Below are 26345 nucleotides of genomic sequence, written 5' to 3'. Positions count from 1 at the left end.
AAATTTTGATAGAACCATCCCATAATCATTTAACTACCAATGTATGCCATTAGAGAAACTTGGGTAACTCCGGGACAGGAACGGTTGTTGGAAGTTCCGGGATTTACATGCTTTAAAAAGAAATATGGAGGGTGGGGAGAGGCGGGGGAGTGGCATTGCTAGTTCGAGGCTGGTAGGCAGCTACTGAAAGTCAGTTTGAGAATGACATGTATAGACAATCAGTTTGGGTTGAGATCAGGAACCAGAAAAGAGCAGTCACCTCACTGTGAATTTTTTTGACAAACCCCCTAATAGCTACAGAGAAATGGAGGAGTGGATTGGGAGGCAGATACTGGAAAGGTGCAGAAGTCACAGGGTTGTAGTCATGGGTGACTTCAACATTCTAAATATTAATTGGAAACATTTCAGTTCTAATAGTTTAGACTGAGCAGATTTTGGCCAGTGTGTTCAGGAAGGATTCCTGACACGGTACGTAGATGGACCAACATGAGGAGAGGCCACTTTGGATTTGGTGCTTGGCAATGAACCAGGCCAAGTGTTAGACCTGTTGGTAGGAGAGCATTTTGGCAGTAGCAATCATAACTCTGTTACTTTTACAGTAGTCATAGAAAAGGATAGGTGCATACAACAGGGCAGGGTTTATGTTTGGGGGAGAGGTAATTATAATCCTGTTTGACAAGAATTGGGTAACATAAAATGGGAACAGATGCTGTCAGGGAAGAGCAGTATTGAAATGTGGAGATTGTTTAAGGAAAGCATACTGTGAGTGCTCGATATGTTTGTACCTAGCAGGTAGGGAAGGTGCAGTCCAGTGAGAGCGCCTTGGTTCTCAAGAGAGGCCGAATGACTGGTTAAGAGGAAGGAGGATGCTTATGTAAAGTTTAGGAAACAAGGAACGGAAAAGGCTCTAGTTATCCAGGAAGGAGCTGAAGAAAAGGCTCAGAAGGCTAGAAGGGGCATAAGAAAACCTTGGCAGATAGGATCAAGGAAAACTTCAAGGCTTTTTACATGTATGTGAGGAATAAGAGAATGGCCAGAGAAAGGGTGGGGCGAATCAAGGATTGTAAAGGAAATTTGTGCACGGAGCCTAAAGAGATAACAGAGGTCCTTAATGAATACTTTTCTTCGGTATTCACAACTGAGAGGGGCCTATTTGTACAGGAGGACAGCGTGAAACAGGCTGGTAGGCTAGAGGAAGTCGATGTTAGTAAGGAAGATGTACTAGAAATTTTGAGGAACTTGAAGATAGATAAGTCCCCGGGGCCTGATGGGATTTATCCAAGGATTCCATGGGAAGCAAGGGAAGAGATCACAAGGCCTTTGGTGATGATCTTTTCGTCCTCAATGTCCACAAGTATAGTGCCGGAAGATTGGAGAGAGGCAACCATCATTCCCTTACTCAAAAAAGGGAACAGGAATAACTTCGGAAATTACAGGCCGGTTACTCTTATGTCAGTGGTGGGCAAATTGTTGGAAAGGGCTCTGAGAGATAGGATTTATGATCACTTGGAAAGGTACAGTTTGATTCGTGATAGTCAGCATGGATTTGTGAGGGGTAGATCATGCCTCACAAATCTCACTTAATTCTTCGACGAGGTGATCAAACATGTGGATGAAGGTGTACATGGATTTAAGTAAGGGATTTCCCCATGGTAGGCTCATGCAGAAGGTGAGCAGGCATGGGATAGGGGGAAATGCAGCAGATTGGATTCAGAATTGGCTGACCCTTAGAAGACAAAGGATGGTGGTGGACGGAAAATATTCAGTGCGGTGCTCAGTTATGAGTGATGTACCACAAGGATCTGTCCTGGGTCCTCTCCCATTTGTGATTTTTGTAAATGATTCGGATGAAGGAGTAGAAGGGTGGACTAGTAAGTGCGCGGACGATACGAAGGTAGGTCGAGTTGTGGATAATGCGGAGGGCTGTTCGAGGTTACAAAGGGACATTGACAGGATGCAGAGCTGAACGGAGGAGTAGCAGATGGAGTTTAACCCTGAAAAGTGTGAGGTGATTCATTTTGGAAGTACGAACTTAAAAAGCAAAATACAGAGTTAATGGAAAGATTCTTGGCAGTGTGGAGGAGCAGAGGGATCTTGGGGTTCATGTCCACAGTTCCCTGAAAGCTGCCACCCAGGTGGATAGAGTTGTTAAGAAGGTGCATGGTGTGTTAGCTTTCATTAATAGAGGGATTAAGTTCAAGAGTTGTGAAGTTATGCTCCAGCTATACAAAACCCTGGTTCAGACACATCTAGAGTATTGTGTCCAGTTCTGGTTGCCTCATTACAGGAAAAATGTGGAAGTGTTGGAAAAGGTGAAGAGGAGATTCATCAAGATGCCATCTGGAATGGAGATAAGGTCTTATGAGAAAAGATTGAGAGCGCTAAGGCTTTTCTCCTTAGAACAACGAAGGATGAGAGGTGACTTGATAAAGGTGTACAAAATGATCAGAGGAATAGATAGAGTGGACAGCTAGAGACTTTTTCCTAAGGTGGAGGTAGCTATTATGAGGGGGCATAGTTTTAAAGTTAGGGGAAGTAGATATAGGGAAGACGTCAGAAGAAGGTTCTTTACTCAGAGAGAGTGGTAGGGGCGTGGAATGCATTGCCGGAGAGGGTAGTGGAGTCGGCCTCGTTAGGGTCATTTAAGTCGCTATTAGATAGGCATATGGATGATAGTATAAACTCAGGATGGAGGTTAGGATTAGGATTAGGGTAAAAGTTCAGCACAACATCGTGGGCCAAAAGGCTTGTACTGCGCTGTACTGTTCTATGTTCCACGTTCTATGCAACTTAATTTGTGTAATCAGTCATTGTATGTCAACTTTTAGGGTCCTAATATAATTCCAGTGCAATCTATATTGTGTTCCCTCCAAAATCAATGTATTAAATCTTGTACTTAAACAGTGCCTTTGATGCAGTAAAACTTTCTATGAGCATTATCAAATAATTCAGCCCCAAGCCATATAAGGCATTGTTTTCTATTTTAACTTAAAGGCTATAGGCATCACTGGCAATTATGGCCCATTCTTACTTGTGCTAGAGTATGGGGAGTGAACCACCTTTCTGACTGTAATTGTTTGGTTTGCTAAGCCACTTCAGAGAACAGTTAAGAGGTTTGCTACATGCTAGACCAGTCAGAACAAAAGATCTTTCCCTAAAGGACAATACTGAATCAGATGAGATTTTACTGCAGGGAAAGGACAGGTCATTGATTTCTAGCTTTGTATTCTAGATTTCCATCATTCATTTGAAATTGCTCCATGAAAAGATATGAGCTCATGTCTGTTGATCATTCGTTCAGTGCCTAGATTAATGGTCCTGTAAAATAGCCTTTACACAACTGTGCTTAGCATTATGGTACAAGGCCAAAAGCTAGATCAAAGAGGCTCCTTTTAAGGAATATCTATGAGGAGGAGAGAGAAATAGGAGATTCAAAGAGGTTTAGGATTTCTAAAATTTACAGCATTGGCAATGAAAGGTACAGCTGCTAATGAAAAAACGGTTAAAATCAATTACGTGCAAGTGACCAGATTTCAACAGACACATGTCTTTAATGAAATTAGAGAGATCTTAAGGGGGAAGAGGTCACAGACATATTTGAAAACAAAGATGAGGAGTTTAAAATCAAGACATTACTTTATTGGAAAGCAGATCAACAAGCACAATATCGCGGGCATATTGGGCTTGGTAAAAACTAGTTCTGAGTGGTGATGTTTATGAGTGATCATGTTCAAAGTTATGATGGAATATAAGAGGCCAACAAGGACTGTGGTGAAATATTCAAGTCTAGAGGAAACAAAGTAATGAATTTTAGTACAAGACTCCGAACTGCGTGGCACTGAGAACAGTATGTCAAAACATGTTCTAATTAAGCCTGTTGCATGACATCTATTTCTGACAACCAAATCCTCCAGATCGAAACACTAGAATTCCATCAGCCTTTCTGATTATTTTCTGCACTAGTGAATGAAATCTTTTCCACTGTAAATACTGACACAAATGAAATCCACCATTTACTTATTTTCATGCACACAACCAATTTCAATAATTATGGGATTGACATTACTCTTGAACACCTGCTTTTTCAAAATATCACAGAAGAAACATTGCAACAATTTATATCTCTTTCAAGTATTTAATCCTTCCTTTTGCCACTCTTACCATTTCACAGAATTAGAATCCCTATAGTGTGTAAGCAAGCCATTCAGCCCATACAGACCCTTTGAAGAGCATCCCACCCAAACCCCATCTTCCCTGCAACCCCACATCTTCCCATAGCTAACCCAACTAGCCTGAACATCCTGGACACTATGAGAAATTTAGCATGGCTAATCCACCTAACTTGCACATCTTTGAACTATGGCAGGAAACCAGAGAACCCAAGGGGAAACCTATGTAGATACGGGGAGAACGTGCAAACTCCACACAGTCGCTCCAGGGTCTCTGGAGCTGTGAGGCACCAGTGCTAACCACTCAGCCACGATGCCACCTGTTTTGTGTCCATTGTAATTCTCCCACTCACCAAGATGCTTTTTTTATTTTTTCAATTTGGCAATACAGGTTTTGCCCCCTAAAATTAACTGTGTATCATTTCAGTGCTGTTTTGAACATCTCCCACAGATTTCAGTCATTTAATACTTTAGCAGATTTGCCTAGTTCACTGTGCACAATCTTAGACTTTTGCAATTAAATGTTTGGCTTAGTTGCATCTATAATCTTAGCAGCTGTTTTAGTTCTCTTTCTAATGCAGCATTGAACTCGAACATATAAGAACAAAGAGCAAAGAAAATTACAGCACAAGAACAGGCCCTACGGCCCTCCAAGCCTATGCCAATCCAGGTCCTCTATCTAAACCTGTCGCCTATTTTCCAAGGATCTGTATCCTTCTGCTCCCTGCCCATTCATGTATCTGTCTAGATACATCTTAAATGATAGCGAGTTTTGAGGAGATTTGTAGCTCAGGTTGAGGTTCTGGATGTGAGTTTGCTCACTGAGCTGGAAAGTTAGTTTTCAGAAGTTTCGTCATTTTTTTTATTTGAAAAAATATACTTTATTCATAGAATGTACAAAAAATAAAACATTTATACACCTACCCAGTCATGCAAGCCACTCCGGGTTACCCAGGGGGTACGTGCAACAACTAAAAGGAAAAAACAAAACAGAGAACAAAAAACAAAGCAAAGAAACCACCCCGGCAGTTGTCACCCCGCACAGTCCCAGTTGGCCCCCTGACCAGTTGGGGAAGGCGCCAGCTGGGCCCAGTTACCAGGTAGGGCCCTTTTTTCAATTCTGGATGAGGGGTTTCATACAGTGGTCTTTCCCCACCGCGCCTTGGCGGCAGCTGCCCCAAGCTTTAGCGCGTCCCTCAGCACGTAGTCCTGGACCTTGGAGTGCGCCAGTCTGCAACACTCGGTCGGGGTCAGTTCTTTCAGCTGGCAGACCAGCAAGTTGTGGGCAGACCAAAGAGCGTCTTTCACCGCATTGATGGTCCTCCAGGCGCAGTTGATGTTGGTCTCGGTGTGCGTCCCCGGAAACAGCCCGTAGAGCATGGAGTCCCGCGTCACGGAGCTGCTCGGGACGAACCTCGACAAATACCACTGCATCCCCCTCCAGACCTCTTGCGCATAGGCACACTCCAGAAGGAAGTGATCAACAGTCTCGTCCCCCCCGCAGCCACCTCGAGGGCAGCGTGCGGTGGCGCAGAGATTCCGGGCATGCATAAAGGATCTCCCTGGCTGAGCCCCTCTCACCACCAGCCAAGCAATGCCCTTGTGCTTGTTTGAAAGTTCTGGCGATGAGGAATTCTGCCAAACGACTTTGGCAGTCTGCGTGGGGAAACCACACGACGGGATCCACCCTCTGCTTTTCACGAAGGGTCTCGAGGATACTACGTGCTGACCACTGCCTGACGGCCTTGTGGTCAAAGGTGTTTCTCTTCAAAAATTTCTCCATGAAGGACAGGTGGTACGGAACGGTCCAACTACTCGGAGCGTTCCGCGGCAACGAGGCCAGGCCCATCCTTCGCAACACCGGGGACAGGTAGAACCTCAGTAAGTAGTGACACTTGGTGTTTGCGTACTGAGGATCTACGCACAGCTTGATGCAGCCGCACACAAAGGTAGCCGTCAGGGCAAGGATGGCATTCGGTATGCCCTTTCCCCCATTTCCCAGGTCTTTGTACATGGTGTCCCTGCGGACCCGGTCCATCCTCGACCCCCAAATGAAGTGGAAGATGGCCCGGGTGACTGCAGTGGCGCAGGTCCAGGGAATAGGCCAGGCCTGCGCCACATACAACAGTACCGAAAGCCCCTCGCACCTGACAACCAGGTTCTTACCCGCGATGGAGGGGGACCGGAGAGTCCACCTGCCCAGCTTCTGCTTCAATTTGGTGATACGCTCCTCCCAAGTCTTAGTGCACACCCCAGCTCCACCAAACCAAACACCCAGCACCTTCAGGTAGTCTGTCCTGACGGTGAAGGGGATGAAGGAGCGGTCATCCCAGTTCCCGAAGAACATGACCTCACTCTTACCCCTATTGACTTTGGCACCCGAGGCCAGTTCAAACTGGCCGCAGATGTCCAATAGTCTACTCACCGACCGACGATCGGTGCAGAAGACAGCAACATCATCCATGTACAGGGAGGTCTTGACCTGAAGGCCTCCGCTGCCTGGGATAGTCACGCCCTTCAGGCTCACGTCCTTCCTGATGGAGGCGGCGAAGGGCTCCACACAGCACACGAACAAGGCAGGAGAGAGCGGGCAGCCCTGCCTGACTCCAGGTCTAACAGGAAAACTGTGATTCCCACCCGTTGATCGAGACTGCGCTAACTATGTTGGCGTAGAGCAGCCGGATCCAATTGCGGATGCCCTCCCCGAACCCCAATTTGGAGAGGACGCCCCTCATGTAAGCATGAGGCACCCTGTCGAAGGCCTTCTCCTGGTCCAGGCTGACGAGGCAGGTGTCCACCCGCCTGTTCTGTACGTAGGCGATCGTATCCCTGATGAGCGTGAGGCTCTCAGCGATCTTCCTGCCAGGCACAGCACAGGTTTGGTCAGGGTGAATTACTGACTCCAGGACAGACCTGACCCGGGTGGCTATGACCTTGGCCAGGATTTTGTAGTCCACGTTCAAAAGTGAAATGGGATGCCAATTCTTAATTTCTTCCGTCTCCCCCTTCCTCTTGTAAATGAGGGTGATGATGCCCTTCCTCATGGACTTGCACATTTCCCCTGCCCGAAGCGCACTATCATACACCTCCAGCAGGTCCTGGCCGACCAGGCCCCACAGAGCGGAATACAGCTCGACCGGTAAGCCATCGCTTCCAGGAGTCATATTCCTCTCCAAGGACTTGAGGGCTCTGGTCAGCTCATCCAGGGATATCGGCCGGTCCAGCCACTCCCTCGTGCCGTCGTCTAAGACCTCCGTGATAGACGACAGGAACGACTCGGAGGCCGTGCTGTCCGTGGGCTTCGTGTCGTACAGTCCGGCATAGAAGGATCTGCTGATCCTCAAAATGTCGGGCCAAGATGACGTCACCGAGCCGTCGTCCTCCTTCAGCCAGCTAAGTACAGAGCTCTCTTTGTGCACCTTCTGAAAGAAGAAACGCGAGCACGTCTCGTCCTGCACCACGGAGCGGACCCTGGACCGGAAGATTATCCAGGAGGCCTCCGCGGCGAAGAGCGAGGTTTGCTGGCCCCTCACCTCGCGGAGGTCCTCCGTGACATCGACCCCCATCAACTGCAGAAGGAGCAGGTTCTGCACCCTTTTCTGGAGTCACGACAGCTTTCCCCGCCTCTCTCTTGCCTTCTGAACACCCTTGAGGACAAAGAACCTCTTGATGTTCTCCTTCACTGTCTCCCACCAGTCGCCTGGAGACTCAAAGGGGTTTCACGGTTCTCCAACCGGCGTATTCCCTCTTAAGCTCCTCGACGTTCTCTGGGGTTAACAGAGTCGTGCTGAGCTTCCACGTCCCCTTGCCGGCCGGCTGGTCGTCCTGTAAGTGACAGTCGGCCAGCAGGAGGCAGTGGTCAGAGAAGAACACCGGCTCGACGCCGGTGGACCTGACCGAGAACGTCCGTGACACAAACAGGAAGTCTACCCTTGAGCGGAGAGACCCGTCTGGCCGCGACCAGGTGTACCTCTGCTGCGCTCAGTCTGCAGGGGTGCTGAAGACATTGAGCAGCTTGGCGTCCTTCACCGTGCCCATCAGAAATCTGGACGTGACGTTCAGTTGACTCCCCCCACCCGCTGTCCCCACGCCGGATATTCCATCTGCAATGATGCAGTTGAAGTCTCCGCCTAGGATGACCAGCCTGGACGTAGCCAGCAGGGGTGGAAGCCGCTGCAGGACGGCCAACCGCTCACTCCGTACTGCTGGGGCGTACACGTTGATCAGCCTCAGGGGAGCGTTCCCATAGGTGATGTCAGCTACTAGGTGGCGTCCCCCCACCACCTCCTGAACTTGAGAGATGGTGAAGTTGCACCCCCGCAGCAGAATAGCCAGGCCCGAGGAGCGACAGTCGTTACCCCCCGACCAGATCGAAGGCCCACAGGTCCAGGCGCCGGACCATTTCCCGTACCTGCCGAGGTGCGGTATCCCGCACTCCTGCAGAAACAGGAGGTCCGCCTTGATGGTGGTCATGTAGGCCAACGTGGACACACATCTTGCGGTTGACTTGACGCTGCGCACATTAATGCTCGCAACTCGTACCCCCATTGTGGGCAGTGACCGCAGTACCCTCCCCAAGTCCAACGTCCAGCCCCTCCATCTGTCCCTGCAAGCCCATTGCCCGGGCTAACTGCTGGACGCTCTCCAGGCTCAGGAAACCGACGGTGCTGCCTTCCGGGTGGCATCCCCCCGTCAGGGGTGCGGAGGCAGGAGGGTCTGGCTCCGGGTCAGGCTGGGGACGCGCTGTTTCCTCCTTCCCGCCTGGAAGTCCCGGGGGGCCCTCCAGTGCTCCAGCGGCACTTGACTGGGTGTCAGAGGGAGCCTCAGGACGCCTCCCGTCACCTGGAAGCGGGGTGCTGCTTTCCTTCCCCCTCGAGATCTTTAACTTCTGCTTCGGGTGGGCCCTTTCCGAATCCACCTCGTCAGAGGACCTCTTATAGCCCCCCTGTAGCTGCCTCTTCCCTCCTGATGGTTGCGGTTCCTGGGCCATCGACGCACCTTCCTCCTTGCTTTCCGGACTGTTGTCCACTCCCCTGGGTCGCCTGTCGCCGCCTCCATCAACTCCGGGTTGTCGGGGGGGGGAGGAGAAATCGGAGCCTGCAGGGGTGCTTTGCTGGCCTCGGGCCCATCCTGCAGGGCTGGGCCCTCCTGCACATTAGTGGGGTCCTTTCTGGGCCCTGGTGCCTTCCTCTCCTCCGGGGGGGCTGGCCCCGCATTGCCCCTGCCGGCGACCTGGGCGTAGGTGGTCCCCCGCCGCGGGCATGCCCTATAGAGGTGGCCCGCTTCCCCGCAAAGGTTGCAGCTTTTCTCTTGGGGGCAATCCTTTGCAAGGTGTCCCTCCTCCCTGCAGTTCCTGCAGATGGTGGCTTTGCAGTCGGCTGCCACGTGACCTGACCTACCACAGACATGGCAGACTTTAGGTTGCCCTGCATAGGTCAGGTAGTCCCTGCTCCCGCCGATCGCGAAGCTGGACGGTGGGTGTACGACATTCCCGTCCGCGCCCATCCTCAGCATCACCGTGACCTGCCTCTTACTCGTCCAGATGCCAAAGGGGTCCATGATGTCAGTTAGGTCCCCTTCCACCTTCACATCCCTTGCGAGGAAGGTCAGGACATCAACTGCTGGCACATGCGGGTTGTACATGTGTACAGTCACCATACGGCTCCTCTGTGCTGGCATCACAAACAGCGGGACAGCGGTCAATACAGAGAGAGGGCCCTCACCTCCTTTCTCCTTGAAAACCTCCAGGAAGCGCTCGCAAAGCTTGGCACTCCTGAAGGTCACGTTGTAAAAACCTCCTCTGGGGAAATCCTGCAGGCAGTAAATGTCTGCAGCAGTGAACCCACAACAGTCCAACAGGACCCTCTTCACGAAGAAGGTGCAGTCCACAGGTGCACCTTCATCCACCTTCTTTTCAGAAACACGGATGGTGTTCCGGACCCCCTGACCTGGGGCATGAGCACTTGCCGCAGCCATCGTTGCAGGTTGGCTGCTCCCCTGAACCAGCGTTAGGCCGAAGCCAGCATTAAGATCCACTGGTCGCAAGGGTGCGCAGCCAACCTGACGTCCTCCTTTCACCTCCAAGACAGCACTCTCCTCCTCTCGGTCCACAAGAGAGTGGGTCTTTATTTTGTTCCAGATGTAAGCTGGTTCACTGAGCTGTAAGGTTTGTTCCCAGATGTTTCGTCACCATTCTAGGTAACATCATCAGTGAGCCTCCGACGAAGCGCTGGTGTTATGTCCCGCTTTCTATTTATCTGGTTAGGTTTCCTTGGGTTGGTGATGTCATTTCCTGTTCTTTTTCTCAGGGGATGGTAGATTGGCTCCAAATCAATCTACCATCCCCTGAGAAAAAGAACAGGAAATGACATCACCAACCCAAGGAAACCTAACCAGATAAATAGAAAGCGGGACATAACACCAGCGCTTCGTCAGAGGCTCACTGATGATGTTACCTAGAATGGTGACGAAACGTCTGAAAACTAACCTTCCAGCTCAGCGAGCAAACTCACATCCAGAATCTTAAATGATGCTATTGTGCCCGCCTCTACCACCTCCACTGGCAATGTGTTCCAGGCACCCACCATCCTCTGCTTAAAGAAATTTCCATGCATATCTCCCCTAAACTTTTCCCCTCTCACCTTGAAATCATGGCCCCTCGTAATTGAGGTCCCCACTCTAGGAAAAAAACTTCTTGCTATCCACCCTGTCTATACCTCTCATGATCTTACAGATCTCAATCAGGTCCCCCCCCGGCTCCACCTCCATCTTCCTAATGTAAATAATCCTAATCTGCTCAACCTCTCTTCATAGCTAGCACCCTCCATACCAGGCAACATCCTGGTGAACCTTGTCTGCAACATTCTTTTGGTAATTCGGCGACCGGAACTGTACACAGTATTCCAAATGTGGTTGAACCAAAGTCCTATACAAATGTAAACATGTCCTGCCAACTCTTGTACTCAATACCCCATCCGATGAATTCAATATCCCGCCCAAAGAATAATTATGTATGACAATTATTGAATAAGTGCTCACAGGTTAGATTAACTAAATTAGGCAGTGTTTTTCGATATCACTATTTTTCTAGCATGATCTTATCTGCTTATCCTAATCTATTTAAATGTTTAAAGCTTTATTAAAACCATTCTTTTTATTGCATGCTTGTATAAATGCAAAGGTTAGATATCTCTAAATAAGAGAGGCATAGATAGAGTTAATGGTGGATGTCTTTTCCCTAGGATGGGGAATTTCAAGACTACGGGGCACATTTTTAAGATGAGAGGAGAGAGATTAAAAAAAGGCATGGGCAATTTACTTTTGCATACAGAGTGATTCTCCTAATGAAGTGCTCGATGTGGGTACAGTTACTACAATTAAAAGATACTTGCAAAAGTACACGAACAGGAAAGGTTTGGAGGGATATGGACCAGGAACATGCAGAAGAGACTAAGTTTAGTCTGGGTTTGTGTTCAACATGGACTGGTTGGACTGAAGGGTCTGCTTTCATGCTGTATGATTCTATGAATAGCATACACATTCAAAATATATGCTTGCATATTTGTCCTTTATAAATGGAGATTATACATGTATAATTAAGACTTTAAGTTCATAATTATGTGTTCTTTTAACTATTTATGAAGTGGGCATTCTTAACATTGGCAGTGAATTTGCATGGGTCCTCAAAGCCAGACAGAATTGTAACACATTCAGCACTTAGAAATATTGTTAGCAACCAATTAAAATTTTTTAGGTACTTGTTAAACTTTAGCATACTGAGGAAAAGATACAGTGGAGATTATTGATAAAATATTCCATCCAAAAATCATTGCTATTATTTGTTCTAGTTAGATGTATTGGCTAATCTGTGTTCCACGATGATTTCATATTTGGCTTTTTCACCACTATTTTCCACTGATTTCAAGCTACCATCATTCAGATTATAAATTGACAAATTTCTCACTGGCTTGTAGCAGTCTACCACCCTTCAATTTACAAATTATTAAATATTCACTTCTAAATCAGTCCAGGGCCTGTATCCAGCCTGTCTCTAGGTTTCCCCCTATTTCTTCCACTATACATCATGAATTCAAGTCTTCAGTCACCACAACCCTGCAATGAAACCATCCAGTTTCACACATCACTCACCACTTTCAGAACTCTGAAAATCTCTCTCAATAACCTTCTGTGACCAAGGTGGTAGAAAAATGACAACTCTTAAGGTAGCCACCACATTCTCATTTGCATTTAGCTAAGCAACAAATGACTACAATCAAAATTTACACTAAATGCATCTCCATTTATCCGTACTAGAAATAACTACTTGAGATGAAACAAACACTTATGATTACTTAATTATTGGTGTAATAATTTATTTGTCACATGCTTTTCGAAAGAATTAAAACATGGTGAAGCTGTTGATGCTCATTCAAAAGTGTTAGTGAGTGCACTACATTAAGAAGAAAATCTGCAGAAGCCTTTTTTGTTACCTCAAAGTGAAGAGATAGGTAAAATAGGTTACTTAAAATCCTACAGCTGAAATTCTTTTCTTCCTTTGAAGTACAGATTCTCTCAAGCAATGGGCCATGAGTTATCTAATATAACTCAGAAGCACTTTCTAGCCTGTCTATCAACTTATGTACTTTTTTACGACACTCAGCTTCAACAGAACTCAATTCTGGCCTTCTGGCAAATTCACTTGTCTTAACATCTGAAAGAAATGATTGACAATTCAAAGCAACTTGATTTGAACAGTTTGCAGCAATGGCTGGCCACATTCCATATGCTAAAAGAAATCTTAAGAGCTTTGCATGCATGCTTTTTATTTCAACACAAAAAAATCATGGCCTAAACCACATAAAAAATTAAATATTAAAATACATTCCTCTTTCCACTTCTGCTTCTATCATAGAGATCACCCCATGATAGACAGGAGTAGTGAAGTACAGAAGAGGAGGTTGAAGTAACTCCACAGAAACCGGTATCCTGTCACTAAGCCATCCTCTATTTACATGTGTCGCACTTGACACTTGTCTGGCTTCCTCAGAGCCAGGTCACAGAGTGAACATAACCTCTGACATTCCAGTCTGTATCTGTCAGCCACAGCCTACTCATTAGACGAGGTTAACAACCCAAATAAAGGAACTCGTGTTGTATAAAGTCCACCTGGCTGACCATGTAACAATCACTGCATCCTACCTCTCTGATTCCGAGGACATAGGCCTGTTCTTTATCTTGTGCCTCTCTTGGGGCATTTTTGCACTGGATCCCATTCCTCTGATCATGCCATCTATATCTGAGGCTGTTACTGGACTGTAAGCCTCCTCTTACGCCTGCAGCATCTCAGAAGACATTCGTCCACTTCTTCAGGTGATGAAGACGTCAAGGCAGTGAAATGTGCCATATCATTCTCAGACTCAGATTTCTTCAACGCTAGATGGAAGGGAAGAACACATGGGATCCAACAGCCTTTCTGGCGGTTCTAAGGGGCTGGGTATGTTTTGCTCCTGCCCCGCTTGAGAGTTTGCAGCTTTCACGTGGTCCATGTGCTTGCCTCACCAACCAAAACTTTGCAGTTTCACCAGCAACCACCTCCTTCCCAGCCTGGTTTGAAAGGATCAGAATTAACCTGGTGTGGAGTCTTCTCCCTATTAGCAACACTGCTAGAGGTATCCCTGTAACTGCACAAGGGGTGGTCCAATAATCAAATAGGAACTGGGACAATTTGGTATTGAGCGAAGCTGTAGGCTGTTTCTTTAAACCTGTTTTCAAAATTTGGACTGCTCTTTCTGCCAGACCACTGAACAATGGATAGTATGCAGCTGTCTTTATATGCTTATTGCCATACGACTTTACAGAATACTTGAATTCCCTGCTAGTAAATGATGGCCCATTGACGGTGGCCAACACATCCCGAGACCAATGTATTGCAAAAGATCATTACAGATTTTCTATTGTCGTACCTGTGTTTGACAAAGTAACTCTACGCTAGTCCAACCACTTTGAGCAGGTGTCCACAATTACTAAAAAGGCTGAATGTATGAAAGAGCTGGCATAGTCGAAATATAACTGAGTCCAGGGTTTACCCGGTCATTTCCACAAGTATGGGGGAGCCGCTGTCGCTAATTTTTGTCCTTGTTGGCACTCTAGGCCCTGCCCCACCTAGACAACTATCGCTGCATCAAATCCTGGCCACCAGACATAACTTGTCACTAACATCTTCACCTTGGGCACCATTGGATGACCACGATGTAGTTCAGCCAGTATCTGGTGGCAAATTTTGATCAGGACAATCATTGTTCCCCATAAAAAAAAATACTGTCCTCTACAGTGATCTGATCTCACCAGGTCCAGAAACGTTTCAATTCTGGTTGTGATGGGCCTTTTATTTCCCCGAACACCACCAGCTCTTTCAGTCTTCCCAGGATGGGATTTTTTGTTTACATCCACGGTCTGAAAATGACAATGGTGACTGGAAAGCTGTCCAAGAAGTTTAAAAGCAGAACATACCGTTCCAGTGACAGCACCACCGGTGATGTATCTGCTAGCAGGAGGCGGCTCAAGGCATCTATATTTGCTACTTGGCCTCCCGGATGGTGTTTCAACTTGTAATTGCACGGATTTAGAATGACAGCCCACCAATGAATTCAACTAGAAGTCATGGGCGGCACAACCGTGTTCTCTTTGAGTACCACTCGAAGGGGGTGGGGGCGGGGGAGACACCTGTTACTACTACAGATTTATGCCAGTTAAGAATATTGACGAAACTTTCACACACCAAAAATGACCGCCAAAACTTCCTTCTCCATCTGGACATATTAGCACTGAAAGGCCAGAAAGCATATGCTATTGGGCATTCCTCTCTATTGGTCCAACTGTGAGCCAACACTATCCCAATACTGTATGGGAAGGCATTGTATGTCAGTACCAGAGCTCACTTGGGACCATAATGTGCCAATGGACAATGACAGCTGTTCCTTCACTTCCCCAAATGCTGTGCCTTGACTACGAGACCATTTCAAAGGCTGAACTTTTCTCAATAGCAGATATAAGGGTGCCAGGATGGAGGCCTGGATACATATGATCTTTCCATGATAATTCTCCAATTCAGGGAAATGAGGAAGACCCTACATAGAGATAATAAAATGTGAGGCTGGATGAACACAGCAGGCCAAGCAGCATCTCAGGAGCACAAAAGCTGACGTTTCGGGCCTAGACCCTTCATCAGAGAGGGGGATGGGGGGAGGGAACTGGAATAAATAGGGAGAGAGGGGGAGGCGGACCGAAGATGGAGAGTAAAGAAGATAGGTGGAGAGGGTGTAGGTGGGGAGGTAGGGAGGGGATAGGTCAGTCCAGGGAAGACGGACAGGTCAAGGAGGTGGGATGAGGTTAGTAGGTAGCTGGGGGTGCGGCTTGGGGTGGGAGGAAGGGATGGGTGAGAGGAAGAACCGGTTCGGGAGGCAGAGACAGGTTGGACTGGTTTTGGGATGCAGTGGGTGGGGGGGAAGAGCTGGGCTGGTTGTGTGGTGCAGTGGGGGGAGGGGATGAACTGGGCTGGTTGAGGGATGCAGTGGGGGAAGGGGAGATTTTGAAACTGGTGAAGTCCACATTGATACCATATGGCTGCAGGGTTCCCAGGCGGAATATGAGTTGCTGTTCCTGCAACCTTCGGGTGGCATCATTGTGGCAGTGCAGGAGGCCCATGATGGACATGTCATCAAGAGAATGGGAGGGGGAGTGGAAATGGTTTGCGACTGGGAGGTGCAGTTGTTTGTTGCGAACTGAGCGGAGGTGTTCTGCAAAGCGGTCCCCAAGCCTCCGCTTGGTTTCCCCAATGTAGAGAAAGCCGCACCGGGTACAGTGGATGCAGTATACCACATTGGCAGATGTGCAGGTGAACCTCTGCTTAATGTGGAATGTCATCTTGGGGCCTGGGATGGGGGTGAGGGAGGAGGTGTGGGGACAAGTGTAGCATTTCCTGCGGTTGCAGGGGAAGGTGCCGGGTGTGGTGGGGTTGGAGGGCAGTGTGGAGCGAACAAGGGAGTCACGGAGAGAGTGGTCTCTCCGGAAAGCAGACAGGGGTGGGGATGGAAAATGTCTTGGGTGGTGGGGTCGGATTGTTAGTTTCAGAAAGTTTGATGATCGGACAATGTGGCAAACTTGTAAGCAGGTGCAACATTGCTGAAAACTGGACAAGTATCTAATCCCTTGGATAAAAAGTTCATCATACAGACCTTAAATAGGCAAGTTAAAGGAAGCAGTATGTACAACAAGAAATTGTGAATATAAACAATAGACCAAACAGAATGCTTTATCAGTTATGTTTTTATGCAAACCAAAAATGGAAACATTAGTGTTACCAAGAACTTAAGGGCGGCACGTTGCCTCAGTGGTTAGCACTGTTGCCGTACAGCACCAGGAACCAAGATTCAAATCAACCCTCGGGTGGCTGTCTGTGTGGAGTTTGCATATTCTCACCGTGTCTGCCTGAGTTTCTACCAGGTGCTCCACAGTCCAAAGATGTGCAGGTTAGGTGGACTGGCTATGCTAAATTGTCCATAGCATCCAGGGATGTTCAGGCTAGATGAATTAGTCATGGGAACACAGGGTTACAGGATAGGGTGGGCGGGGGGGTTCTGCGTGGGCTGTTCTTTGGAGGGTTGGCGTGGATTTGATGGGCTGAATGGCCTGCTTCCACACTGTTAGGATTCTATGAACCAGATGTTGTAGATGTTTGTTAGGAAATGCCCAAAGAGGGGAAAATTGCAATATGGGTGGGTAACTATATTACAACTGTAGATGAATGGTTATTCGTTGGGCATGGTTAAATCAACAATGAACAAAACTGTAATGGATGTACTAGTTATGAATTTGCAATTGTTATAGATTTGTAACAGATAATGGAACATATGGGCATATTTATACTCTTCATCAGCCAAAGTCTGGGAAGCATATACTATTGGGCATTCCTCTCCATTGCGCTTTCTGTGAGCTAACATCACCCAAATACTGTATGGGGAGGCATTGCATGTCAGCACCAGATCTTACTTGGGATCACAGTGTGCCAACATCTTAAATGATGATAGCTGCTTCTTTACTTCTCTAAAGCCTACGTCTTGGCTACGAGACCACTTCCAAGCCTGACCCTTCTCCAATGCCACATATAAGGGGTGTAGGATGGAGGTCAGGTTACATAAGAACTTTCTGTAATAATTCACTAATTCAAGGAAAGACTGAAGGGTTGGGCTGCGAAGCCATTGCTGTTGCTGCTGAAGCTACCACCTCACCTGCCTCTGGAATGTTCCCAAACAGGAATAATGCTGAATAATCATTTTAAAAGATGAGGTGATGGTTATAGAGTTGTTTGATTTTTCTGTGCTACGTTTAGGTGTGTTGTCAGCTGTATACTGTCAGAGATGACTTTGAAGAAAACGTCAAAGTCACTGTTGTACCTGAAAAAGTATTCCAGTTCCTGACTGCAATAATGCTATTGTGTCACCTAAAATTCCTGCACCAGAGCTGGCTATTAGCATTGCCAGGAATCTGGAAACGGGAAGAAACGCAAGTATTTGATACCTTGCTAATGAGAACTTTTATTGAAAGGAAAGACTGCACAGTAAACCACGTTTAAGCCCATAACAGTTTGTGTCACATCTAAAAGGATAAATTGTATTTGTTCAATCAGATATGTGATTCATGGCCCATGTGACCTTGCAGCAGGACCAGCAGAGAAAGGAAATGAGCATAGGGAGTCCGCGTAGCAGACAGAAAAAAACATGAGAACAATAGAAGAACAAACTGAGTCAGAGATCTACAGTTCAGAGCAGTTGCAAGGCATGTTTAGGACTACTACTGATACTCCCTTCACTTTTGATTGTTTTAATTGCTGGAATTAACTGTATTCGATTAAGGTCTGCCTCACACTAACATGACCAACTGGACCTGAAAGTTTAGAAAGCTCTGAAAAGAAGTTGACAGTTGTAGAAAAAATTATTTGGGAAGCACTCAGTTTATATCAAGAAAAATTCCCTGCAGGAAGCAAAGTCCTCAAAAGAAAGCCCTAGGAATTTCCAAGTTGTTGGAACTGTATAGGTGAAGTGGAGAGCTTAGTTATATTGGTTATATTGAGATTTCATATGTAATTTATACTCCTATTGACGATGATTTGCCAGTTGTTCTATGTTTAGCAATGCTGGGTGCAGGTACGTAATTCTTTGACGTTTGCATCACATGTAGATAGGGTGGTTATAAAAGCATTTGGCATGCTTACCTTCATTGCTCAGTCCTTTGAGTATAGAAGTTGGGAGGTCATGTTGAGGTTATACAGGACATTGGTGAGGCCTCTTCTGGAATACTGTGTCCAGTTCTAGTTGCCGTGTTATAGGAAGGATATTATTAAGCTGGAGAGGGTTCAGCAGAGATTTACCAGAATGTTGCTGAGTTTGGAAGGTTTGAGTTATAAAGAATGGCTGGATAGGCTGGGATGTTTTTCACTAGAGCATAGGAGGTTGGGAGGCAACCTGATGAAAGTTTATAAAATAATGAGAGGTATTGATAGAGTTAGTGGTAGTTCACTAGGATGGGGGATTTCAAGACCAGGGAGTACATTTTTAAAGTGAGAGAAGAGAAATTTTATAAAGACACCAGGGGCAAATTGTTTAGACTGAGGATGGCTCGCGTATGGAATGAACTTCCTGAGGAAGTGGTGTATGTAGATACAAGCGCAAGTTTAAAAGATATTTGGATAAGTATATGAATAGAAAAGGTTTGGAGGGATATAGGCAATATTTGTCCAGTTTTAATACACAGTCAAAAACAGGAAATATAAAATGGTGCACACCTCAGATGCTGTCAGACCCGCTGAGCTTCTCCAGTATCTTGCTTTTATTCCAGATCTCCAGCATTCACAGTAATTTAGATTTATTTACTGCATATAGGTCATTTAATATAATCAACTTTGTCTTTTTAAACTTATATTACTCAGCCAAAGATTGAAGCTATCATTAAAATCTATAAATACAAGATGTAGCTTGTTCTATGTTGCACAAGTATACGGTACGCATTAGGGAACTCACTCACGACTGGACTGTGCTGTGAGACTCACTACTGTCCATCAAACAGTGACCCCTTTGTCTTGTTGAAGCTAAATCTTTCAGGACAACAGAAATTGGGTGAAATCAAACTGTTCATTTAAGAGAGACAAATATATTGGAGCTACGTAAACCAACAATAAAACACAAGTAAAGACAAAATCGATTGAGAGCAGATCAAGCAGGTACCTGAAATACCTGGGAAATCTAACCTTGCAGAAAATTTCCTTTCAGTCATTAAGTTATTAAATATTCACTATTTCTAACTGCCATTAATCTGTGCCGCCAACTTTCAACAACCACACTTTTAAAATTTTAAGGCTAACGTGGAGAATTTATTTCTGTCACTGCCCCAGAATTATATAATGGGATCAGATGAAATAGACTATTTTTGAAAAGATGACCCGTACTATCATTTGTAGCAGATACATTAGGGAACTGAAATCCTGCTACACCAAACGAGAATGCTGAAATGCAAGAATAACATAATCAATTCAGCTCCATGAACCTGCTGCAAAAAATAATGCCATCTTGCCTGACTTTCATCTTTATCCCATCTAGCTGCCTGATTCCACACTTCTTCATTTAACAAAATGTTATGACTGTTTAGAAAGTTCCAAATTACCTTGCTTGAACAGCTTTTTGGCTGACAGCACTGCTGATTTTCACAACTGCTTATATAAGGAGTGTTTCCGAACATCATCCCCAAAATGATGTAGATCTAATTTGGGAGGTTATGCTCCTTGCTCGAAACTCCCCAGCTACTTAGCACACAAATCCCTTTGATGATCTTAAAAAGATTCCAATTCAATCAGCCTTTAAACCTCTTTACTCAAATTAAGACAGACCCAGTCTGTGCTAACTGTTCTCATAAGGGAACTCCTTTAAGCCTAGCATTATTGCACCAACAGTTGATAATCAGACAAATACGATATTGCTTATTGGGTCAGTGTTAGAGGGTATCACCAAAGTCTGTACTTATTGCCCATTCCTAATTGCCCTTGAGGTGGTGCTCTAAGCATTAACAGCCTAGCACCAAAACCAGAATGAAATGGGTAAAAAGATTTTTGGAGGCCTCCAAAGCTGTCTGCTAAAAGAAAGTGTCTCCTTGGACCACACACACAAGCTATTTTGTATGTCAACCAGGATATGGAATTGCTGTATCATACCCACGTAATCTTCTGGTTGAAATAGCTTGCAACCATTATTTAGACCACAAAAGGAACAAATTGCAACAAAAGATCCAGATGCAATGAAATGGAAAAAAACTGAGTAAAATTATAAATTGGACAGTAAAAACAGCATTGCTTTTAAAAGTCTCAATATTTGAAGCAATAAAGCTAATTAGATTTTACACAGACTGTCAACTAAATGTTTTATAGGCGCTGCCTTGCTTTGTATTTTAATTAATCGTCTGTCATAGCTTTTCCATAACTTAAATTCATGAAATAGAAAGTTAAGATGTTACTTTTACAAGCAATTAGTGGAAAGGGTGGCTTTATTTGAGATACAAACTATAATTCCAGTGATCTCAAATGTTTGAGCATTTCAACTTGAAGTCTTTTGCAAATATTGTGAATAAGTTTTAAATTAATTATCAAACACTTTTGCTGTGTGTTTAACAAAAATTATCCCATTGAGCTTCACATAAGTTTATGGAAAACAATGTTAGCGATCTTTGCAACCAGTAAAAAATACATCAAGATCGCTTTGGTGGAGAATGTTTATTGCCTGCTTACATCTCAACTCTAAACAATCCATCCTTAGTGCTGGCTCGCTATCCATTTTCTTCAATCCACCTGTACCCTTGTATTGTGACATATCTCTGGGTCTGGTGGGACCTCAATGTGACTTGCAGGCAAAGATCTAGGTGTGCCACAAGATCCATATTTAATGATGAATGGGGATGATACAACTTGCCACCCAGACTTTATTAATAATCTCTGATAATACTGCAACCCAGTTTCACACCAATGCCTTTCAGCATGTCAGGAGGACATGATAATCACTCCACTATAAACACTGCAAAATTTCTGTGTAAAATAAGCACAACAGGCCTGTATCGTTGTATAGTTCAGCCCAAGGCAGACAGCTTGTCTGTTAGACTATGCTGCTACCCTGGTTGCCACTTCTCATCCCAGCACTAATTTGGCAAAACAAGTCTTAAATAAATAGAATTCATAAACATTAGGGTCCTGTAACAAAAGAGAAAACTGGAGTCCAAATCAAAGTATCATTGGTAGAAAAATTAATATTTCTGCTTGAGTTCAAACGGGGAACTTTTATTACACAAAGCTGACATAATACGCACCACACTATAAAAACACAACATATAATTTTTGCCTGGTTTTAAAGCAAAGATCTTTAAAGTGAATGGATAACATGTCATAGAAACTGAATGGTCTTCTCATCCAATTCGATATTTTCTAACCAACCTGTTCACACATGTTATTACACACCGCTGGAGCAGGCAGGAACTGAACCCAGGCCTCCTGGCTCAGGGGTACGGACACTATCTCTGCACCATTATTGTTCTTATCTTTTACATCAGAGCTGATACTTCTAATCAACCTGTTCAGAAATGTTACTACACACCTCAAGAGCAGAAAAGCCTTGAACACTGACCTCTAGGGTCAGAAGTAGGGACATTACCATGAGAACAACCGGCATCGTCTTTTTCAGTTTAATTTAGATACATCACCACATGCCCGGACAATGAAGGTTTAAAATCAAGTAGTCCAGTTTTCCTCTGTTTCCTTTTGAGGTGTATCTATTAATTTTGATCATAATCAAAATTCTTGAATGGTTAGTATGATAATATTAATTATGCCACTAATACACTTCTGAATTGTCATAACATTAAATCTCAACTAATTCTGTACTGTATAGAAACTGCAGCATATTAGATGGGAAGATGATTCTCTGGTTTCAAAATATTAACTCTGTCTTCACAGACGCTGTCAGACCTGCTGAGTTTCTCAAGCAATTTCTGTTTTTTTGTTCCATATTTGCAGTTCTGTTTGTTTTACACAATATTAGTTCACAAAGTAGCTGCCAAACTGTAAATATTTTAACAGAACAGATGTTATACTGACACCCAATGGCTAGAACTGTATGTTACAAGAAAAGTTCAGCAAAGCAGTGTCTGTGATAAAAAAAAGAAATGAATCAAGCATGAAACAGGCAATTAAAAGGAACTATTAGTGCTACATGGAGCAATTAATTAGTGTCTAGAAGTCTAGGGCAATATCAGACACATAAATCTAATAGATAATGAATTGAAACTCAGGATATGCTCACTAGGGTGACCAATTTCATGCCTTAGGCCAATACTTTGTGCATAGTCACAAACTTCACAACAACTTTCAAGATTAGTTTATTTTACAATTAATTATGCCTGATCCTACTGAGATATAGTACATACTGGAGTCCATTTCAATACACTTTAACATCAACTGATGCAACAGACAAACGCACCACATTGTCAAAATTGGAGATACAAGTGGAGCGAATGGAAGTGAAACCAATTCCTTCAACCGCAGAGGAGAATTGAAAAAAGGAAAGCTTGGAGATGGCTTCATATTTCTGTTGCCCTTCCTCTAAAAATTATAGGATTCCTCATCTGTCAAAATGAAACTTGGAACTACTTGTCTGGCATTTTGTTTCCCTGCTATTTTTCTCCTCTCCCCTTCTGGAGGAGAGGGCGTGTTGTCATACCAAGTCAGGCATTTTCTCACACCTCATCTCATGACTGTTATTCATCAATGATCCTTGATATAATTATTTAAGTAGCTATTGAACTGAAACCGTCATCTAAAGATGAGCTCATTTTGACCAAAATTTAATACAGTAGGACTCATCAAGACTAGTAAGCATGTTAAATGAAATGGCCCAATGAGAAAAATCAATCACAAAGCCATTCAAACAGAAGTCTTCATCTTGCAGAAATAAATTTAAGGCTGAAAATTATGGCAATATTGTTCTCAAACAATTTTAAAGTGACACTAAATTTATTAAGGAAAACATTTTGATACTTGGTATCTGGAGTGATTCAGCTTGTTCAGATAGCGAATAAAGAATCTTGCAGACTAGAAAGAGAACAACAATTCTCTAGCTATACCCAGTTGGTCCACAATGAAAGGAGGAGACAATTAACCTGTGCCCACTTGCAAGAATGATCTCGTCTTTACACGATGCATTTCACAACAGCCGTATTCCCAAAGCATTCTGCAACCCATGAAATATTTTTGAATTGCTATCACTATTGCTTTACAGGGAGATGCAGCAGCCAATTTAAGTACTACAAGTTTCCACAATGGTAATTAAATAAATGAGCACATTATCTGATCTAATGGTGTTGATTGAGGGATAAATATTGGTTAAAACACTGGGAAAAATTCTCATGTTCTTCTTTCACTCAAACAATAGGATTTTTTTTAAAACATGAAGGGATCTCACTCGCTTTCATGCCAGATATATAATGGACCTTCTTAAACAGAAATAAACAACATACAATGATCTAAGGGCGACTCCTGCATAAAATGAGTGAGAGAATAGTAAGAAAAAATTCTCAGTCACCAGTGGCCACGAGAGGAATTAGATCAGCAGTGATTGCCAAACCCAAATAAACAGCCTGACATTTGAGTGACATGAATGTTCCTTGCCACTTGTCAGCCCAAGCCTGGAAATTTTCCAGGTCCTGTTGCACTTGAACATGGACTGCATCAGTATCTCAGTTATTGTATGTGATACTGAACATTGCTCAATCGTAGGCAAGATTTCTAATTTAAAAGGCAAAAAGAACAAATGCAGATTTCTCATTTTAAGTAAGTTAATTTTGTTTATTTATAATTCAAAAGCTGTAAACCAGTAACTGTTCAACATCAATTTAAAAAGTCTTTGTTTGATATGGAAAACTTGCATAGAAGCATACCAATAGTTAGATATTCTATTGGTATCAGAATCACAAGAGCATCAGTGAACCAGCTCAGTGCACTGATACCTTGTATGAGTATTTGTTCTAATTAAAATTTCTTCTCTAGCTTGTTAGTAGTTTTACTGCCAGAAGATTAAAGGAAGACTACGCTGTTGCACTTTCAGGAAACCTGACCAAAAATAAATATGTTGAGCACGTTCAATATCTGGTCAAATGGCATCCAGCTTCTAATTTGCATTAATGGTTGAATTCTGGCTATCCTCTGTAATAGGCAGCCTAGTAGCAGAAGGACTGAGAATGTTCAGCAACTAATTTATTACGATACTGCAGTAATGCATGCTCCAAAATAGAAGAATAAAATTCTTCTCATCTTTCCAGCTTATGGGGGTAATTTTGCAGTATTTATTCCTGCTAGGTTTTCTGTGAATAACACAGTACGAAGTTTTCTAGCCAAATTCAAACCAGCACTTGAAACAATTTTGAAGTAAAAGCTTCTAAACATTTTTATATTCTGTAAGCCTATTAAGAAGGCCGATATTAAGTCAGAAAAACACTCAAGCTGCCAAAATGCATTTAATTTTTGTCAGTGACCACAGACTTCAGTCATAATTGCCTACTAAAATTCAATCTGTTCAATGGGCTGAAATACCTGTCCTTCAAAGCAATTTAGTCAACTGGGTAAAATGAGCTGAGAAATTCATTCTGATTTATCAACCGCAGAATTGCATTTTAAACTAGAGAGAGGGAGATTGTGAAGAAAAACAATCCCACCTACTTGAAGTACCTGTCAGTTGATCATGTAGATGAGAACACGTTATCATGAGCCCATTTTCTCTATATTGTACCTTTCACCTAACATACAATGGATCCTGAATATTGCATTCAGGCTTGCAGAAGCAAGTATTCTAGAAACGTAGTCACATATGTGTATGTCACATAGGCAAAACCAACAACTTCAAACTTGTAAAAACTGAAAAAAAACTGCAAATGCAGGAAATCAAAAACAAAGACAGAAGTTACTGGAAAAGCTCAGCCGGTCTGGCAGCTTCTATGAAGAGAAATCAGTTAACTTTTTGGTCCAGCAACCCTTCAGAAGGGTCTGAGGAAGGGTCACTTGGTACAAGACATTAACTCTGATTTCTCTGCATAGATGCTGCCAGACCTGTTGAGCTTTTCTAGCAACTTCTATTTTTATAATTTGAACTTGTCACTACTTAGCATGTAGGGTTTAGCTATGCCTTGCATTAGTTCAAGGCAGATAACACATACCTCACAAGTCACCTTCTAGACATTTTAATTATTCGGTTCAGGGATGTTATGATACACCTCCGGAGCAGATCAGGCTTGAACCTGAGTTGTCTGATTTAGAGATAAGGACATAAACCAAGCCAAACCACTAGAATTCAACTGTTTTCAAAAGCAGAGCTAAATATTGAGCAGTCCAATTAGTGCCTGGAAATCAACCACACAGGCTTGAAATTAACCAACCAGGCAAAACCGCTTAAATTCATTTTTACAGGCACTGTTCTCCTCTCTACCTCCAAACTGTTGCCAGCAATCCCTCTTAGAAAAGCCCTTGAACCATTTACTGGCATAGAATACAACCCTAACTCAAGGTCTCCCTTTCCTGTCCAAAGTCCTTGTACAGGTGGTTGCCTCTGAAAGTCTAACAATCTCGAATGTTATATTTGAATGTCTTATTCCTTCCACCAACATCAACATGCTGGGGAGATAGCACTGACTAGAAGCCGAACTGAACCAGCTATACAAAGACATGGCTACAAGGGGAGATCAAACATGGTTACTCTGCAGCAGGAAGCTCACTTCCTATGGGCCAAACTCCTGGAGCTTTTTTCACAACAGCACCGTGGATGTATCCAGACAATAGATATTACAACCAGTCAAGGCGGCAATCCACCCCACCTTAGAGGATAACTGAGAATAGGCAAATAAAATGTTCGTCTTACCAAAGACATTCAACTCCCAGGAACAAATTTTAAAGTATCAATAATGGTCTTACTGAAATCACAAATTATATGCTGTATGATTGTGGCAAAAGGTAAATCAATCCTGTGTCCTTCTTGACTCATTTTCAGTCTCCGTTAACCATAAAACGTTACTTCAAACTCTCGTCACTGTCATCCAGCCAGG

The 26345-nt window shown here is 44.2% G+C and overlaps 1 protein-coding gene across 13 annotated transcripts in view; it reads right to left on the bottom strand.

Annotated features, from left to right (window-relative positions):
- Positions 1-26345, bottom strand: part of plekha5 (pleckstrin homology domain containing, family A member 5) — a 259844-nt gene that overhangs the window by 162647 nt on the left and 70852 nt on the right. The gene's annotated exons all lie outside the window — the stretch shown is intronic.

Source organism: Stegostoma tigrinum, chromosome 25, assembly GCF_030684315.1.
Source record: "Stegostoma tigrinum isolate sSteTig4 chromosome 25, sSteTig4.hap1, whole genome shotgun sequence".
NCBI lineage: Eukaryota > Metazoa > Chordata > Chondrichthyes > Orectolobiformes > Stegostomatidae > Stegostoma > Stegostoma tigrinum.
This window is presented reverse-complemented; position numbering and strand designations above follow the sequence as displayed.